We start from the raw sequence: 5,539 nt of genomic DNA on the forward strand, positions 1-5,539 counted from the left end.
TAAAAGTAATAGAATTAAATGAATGACCTCTGACAATACAGTTGACAGTAGAGTTATCAAAACAATCCAGTAATAAACTCTGGCTACTAGAACCCTTGCTCCAATTAAGTAAATAACATGGCTTATTTGGGTTTTAATTGAGTTATAAGTAAAAAAATTCCCCCTGATATTTTCTGAACAAGTTAGTAATCACAAGTCTAAACAATTTCTTCTCTATGTCTATATGTCTAAACAATTATGTTTCTTACTTCAGTGAAGGTAATCAGCCTTGTAAAAAGACTAATCATTGGATGCTTATATTACCATTAAACTATTCAGATTCGTTTGTCAGATTGCTTGTGATAGTAAAACAGCTTTTTGTACCACACAAATAGACTTCAAATCATAATAAGAAAACAATTAGTCACCAAAAAGAAATACATGACATAAAATAATGACTTTTGAGATAAGAATTTCTCATACTTTTATTCACTTAGTGATCAATGCATTTGAGCATGATTAATGAATTGTTAGCAACTCATATTAGTTGAGATGTCATCTCTTTTTTAATAGGTTTGTAAAATATGTCCAATTAATAAGCATTCCTTGGATGTTACACACTTTAATAGTTCTAAAATGGCTGCTTTCTATGACAAGTAAGTGCTAGACAGATGAGAAGATTTTAAACTACTTAAAAAAATTCGTTGTTATAGTGAAATAGGCTTAGTGTGTTTTATTCTGTTAATATAAACATGCATCAAAGCCTGAGACCCTCAGGGAGTCAGGCCTGGACAGCTATGTCACATCTCTGTTCTTTTAACCTCAAATTATGTTCCAAATCCACACAAGGGCTACTTTGAATTAGAGTTTATATTGTCCTTAGAAGGATTCTCATTTTTGATCTGAGGAACAGGCCTCTCTGGCTTCAGGCTTTGGCTTGCTCCTGTTTTTCCTCCCTCCATCTGATCATGCTTGTGTGTGTTGTCAAGATCACTACCCTCAAAGTGCTTATCCTTACACCCTTTCAACCTACCTTCTTCTGTTAGAAAGTTTTAAGGAGCAGGATCTCTGTGATCCTTTCAAGCTCAGGCAGTCTTTGTCCATGGATAATTAGGGAAGAAGAGCTCCTGCTAGGGTGTTCTTTGCTTTTCTTCGAGTGCTACATTCCTGGGCTATTCCTACCACATTGAGGTTAATGGCTCTTTCAGAATTTTGTCTTGGTCAACAAGATTGCAGAATAGGAGATCCCTGGCTTTAGTTACCCTCACAGAAATACTAATTAGCAACTATTCACAGATAAGAATGCCTTTGTGAAAATCTCAAAATCCAGAAGAGTGGGGTGGCTGAAGCACCCCCTTGAGAGAAAGAAAGAAAGAAACAGAGAAAAGCTACATTACAAGGGAGAGAGAAGCGGTTTCATTTTGACTATGTTGCCCCTCTCCTGGGCCAGCATGGTGCCACTCCAAGCAGAATCCCAGGGCTTCTGGTTTCTCCAGTGGGGAAAAGAGAGCCCGAGGCTATCAGCTTCCCTAGCATTTCAGGGTGCTTCCTGGTAGGCCCACTTCTGTCTTACCGCGTAGAGAACAGTGGAGGAATTGGCAGGGTAGATTATGAGGAGTGAGTTAGGTACAAAAGAAGAGGGCAGGGCTCACAGCTATCGGTACATACATTTTTGTGCTGGTACTGCATCCCTGCTAGCAGCCTTGACTGACCAAAGAGTCCAGCTACTGGCTCTGCCCACTCCCAGAAATCAGCCAGCTTCCCAAACTAGCCAAACAGCAAAGTCAGTAGTTCTGTCCAGCTCGGGTTACCAGCTAGTGGTCGGGTCTGGCTGCAGAGCCCAGGCTATGACCCCATCCAATAGAAGAACACAACCTACAGCCCTGACAAGGAAGCATGGCCGGTGAACCTACCCAGCCATGGAATGCAGTCCTGCCTTGGTAAGGAACTCAGCCAGTGGCACTGCCCAACTATGAGGCACATACTGTATTCATGCTCAATTGCATAATCATAGAGCATAGCCAGTAGAGTCACATGACTCTGGAGCTCAGCCAATGGCCCACATTTGACCTTAGAACACAGGCATTGGCCCTGCCTGATGAGAGACCCTGGCAGCAAACCTTACCTGCCCATGCACACTACCAGCTGGCCTATACAGGATTCCAGGTTTGAATGGCCCATGAAGGTTTTACTTTAGCAAAGTAAGCCTGTAAAGGCTGGAAGAAGAGACCACTTTCTCAAGTGCACAGCAATGCAAGGATACAAGGATCATGAAGAATCAGAGAAACGTGACACCGCCAAAGGAAGCTAATAAAGCTCCAACAAATGACTGAAGAAATGGATGTCTATGAGCTGGCTGACAAAGAATTCAGAAAAATCTTATTAAGAAAGTTTAGTGAACTACAAGGAAACACATATAGGCAGGTAAACAAAATTAAGAAAATAATACATGGAGAAAATGCAATGTTTAACAAAGAAATAGAAACCATTTTTAAAAATAAAATAAAACAGAAGTCACCTAGAGCTGAAGAATGCAATATTTGAACTGAAAAGTTCAAAAAAGAGCTTTAACAGCAAACTCAATCAAGCAGAAGAAAGGATCAATGAACTCAAAGACAGATTATTTGAAATTATCCAGTCAGAGAAGCAAACCATAAAAATAAAAAAAGAGTGATGAAGAAAGTCTACAGGGTTTATGGGACATCATAAGCAAAACTATATATATATATATATATATATATATAAAATGAAAGTCCTAGAAACAGAGAAAGGGGGAGAAAGTCTATTTAAAGAAATAATGGCTAAAAACTTCCCAAATTTGGGGAGAGAAATGGACATCTGAATTCATGAGGCCCAACATTCCCAAATAGGTTGATCTCAAAGAGGTGTATTCCCAAACCTACTATAGTTAAATTGTGAAAATTCAAAGATAAAGAGAGAATTTTGAATGCAGCAAGAGAAAAGCAATTCTTCACATACAAGGGAGCTCCCTAAAGACAAGAAGAAAGGAATAGAGGAACTATAAAGCACTCAGAAAACAATGAACAAAATGGCAATAATAAGTACATACTCATCAATAATTAAATGGATTAAGTTCTTTTTTTAAAAAAATAAATTTTAGGGGTGGGAGTCTTTCAGTGAGGACTGGAAAACCTGCTAGACAAATTCTAAGAGAGCTGTAACACTAGGATTAAGTTCATCAATCAAGAGACAGAGTCGCTGAATGGATAATGAAGCAAGATCCAACAATATGTTGTGTATAGGAAACCCACTTTAGCTTTAAGACCCACATAGGCTGAAAGTAAATGAATGAAAAAAAGTATTCCATGCAAATGGTAACCAAAAGAGAGTTTGAGTGCTATACTTATATCAGACACAATAGACTTAAAGTCAAAAACTGTTACAACAGACAAAGAAGGTCATTATACAATAATGAGGTCATTTCATCAAGAATATATAATTGTAAATATATATGCACCCAGTACTAGAGCATCTAAATATATAAAGCATAGGTTAATAGAACAGAAGTGAGAAATAAATAGTAATACAATAGTAGTAGGGGACTTCAATACTTCATTTCAAACAATGGATAGGTCACCCAGACAGCAAATCAATAAGAAAACAGAAAACTTGAACAACGCTATAGACCAAATGGATCTAATAGACATACACAGAGCATTCCATCCAACAGCAGTAGAGTACACATTCTCCAGAATAGAGATCATGTTAGCCACAAAACAAGTCTTAAAAAATTTAAGAAGATTGAAATCATAACAATTATCTTTTCTGACCATAATGATATAAAACTAGAAATCAACAACAGGAGGAGAAATGGAAAACTCACAAATGTGTGGAAATTAAGCAACACATTTCTGAACAACCAATGGGTAAATGAAGAAATCAAAAGGGAAATTAAAAAATATCTTGAGACAAATGAAAATGGAAACACAACATATCAAAACTTATGGGATGCAGCACAAGCAGTTCTTAATATAGTAATAAATGCCTTTTACTAAGAACAAAAGAAAATCTGAAATAAACAACTTTAAACCTCAAGGAAGTAGAAAAAGAAGAACCAATAATTCCAAACTTAGCATAAGAAAGAAAATAATAAAGATTAGAGCAGAAATAAATGAAATTCAGACTAGAAAAACAATAGAAAAGATCAACAAAACTAAGACTTCAGGTTTTGAAAAGACAAAATTTACAAACCTTTAGCTAGGCTAACCAAGATAAAAACAGAAGAGACTCACATGAACCACATTATAAATGAAAGAGGAGGCATTACAACCTCCTGATACCACTCAAATACAAAGGGTCAGAAGAGATTACTATGAACAATTATACACCAACAAATTGGATAACCTAGAAGAAATAGACAAATTCCTAGAAATATACAACCTATCAAGACTGAATGATGAAGAAATAGAAAATCTGAACAGACCAATAATGAATAAGGAGATTGAATAAGTAATAAAAAACCAGCCAACAAAGAAAAGACCAGAACCAAATGGCCTCCCTGGTAAATTCTACCAAACATTTAATGAAGAATTAATGCAAATTATTCTCAGACTCTTCCAAAAAGTTAAAGAGGAGGGAATACTTCCAAATTCATTGAATGAGGCCAGCATTACCCTGATACCAAAGCCAGACATGGATAGTGCAAGAAAAGGGAATTACAAGCCAGTATCCTTGATGAGAATAGATGCAAAAATTCTTATTCTTGTTCTTATCAGACAGTAGCAAACTGAATTCAATAATCTGTTAAAAGGTTCATACATGATGATCAAGTGGAATTTATTCCAGGGACATAAGGATGTTTCAATATACTAAATCAATAAATATAATATGCCATTTTGAAAAAATAGCAGGTAAAAATCATGTGATAATTTTAATCGGTACAGAAAAAGCATTTGATAAAATTCAACATTCTTTCATTATAAAAACTTTAAAAATTGGGTATAGAAGGAATATGATTAAAAAAATGATAAAGGCTGGATATGACAAACCCACAAATAACATCATACTCAGTGGTGAAAAGCTGAAAGTTTTCCTATAAGAGTGGGAGCAAGACAAGGGTGCCCACTCTTGCTTCTCTATTAAACATGGAAGTCCTAGCCATTGCAATAGACAAGAAAAGAATAAAAGGCATCCAAATGAGAAAGAAAAAAGTAATATCTGTTTGTGGATGACCTGATGTTATATATAGAAAACCCTAATGAGTCCACCAAAGAAAAGTAGAAACAATAAAAAAATTCAATAAAATTGTAGGGAACAAAATCAAAATATAAAAATCACTTGTATTTTTATACCCTAACTATCTGAAAAGAGATAGAGAAAACTATCTCATCTATAATAACATTACAAACAACAAAATGCTCAAGGAAAAATTCAACCAAGGACATGAATGATATGTATATTGAAAACTATATGACATTGATGACAGAAATTGAAGATGACACAAATAAATGGAAAGATATCTCTTGTTCAAGGCTTTGGAAGAATTAATTGCTAAAATGCCCATATCATCCAAAGTGATCTATAGATTCAGTGCAATCCC

At 35.6% G+C, this 5,539-nt stretch overlaps 1 non-coding gene across 1 annotated transcript; it reads right to left on the bottom strand.

The window, feature by feature from the left end:
- Positions 1-3,104: 3,104 nt before the first annotated feature.
- On the bottom strand, positions 3,105-3,166 carry LOC142873182 (U7 small nuclear RNA). The gene has a single exon (XR_012921225.1). It is a non-coding gene; the product is annotated as a U7 small nuclear RNA (small nuclear RNA).
- Between the last annotated feature and the right edge of the window lie 2,373 nt (positions 3,167-5,539).

This window comes from Microcebus murinus, chromosome 9, assembly GCF_040939455.1.
Source record: "Microcebus murinus isolate Inina chromosome 9, M.murinus_Inina_mat1.0, whole genome shotgun sequence".
Lineage (NCBI taxonomy): Eukaryota > Metazoa > Chordata > Mammalia > Primates > Cheirogaleidae > Microcebus > Microcebus murinus.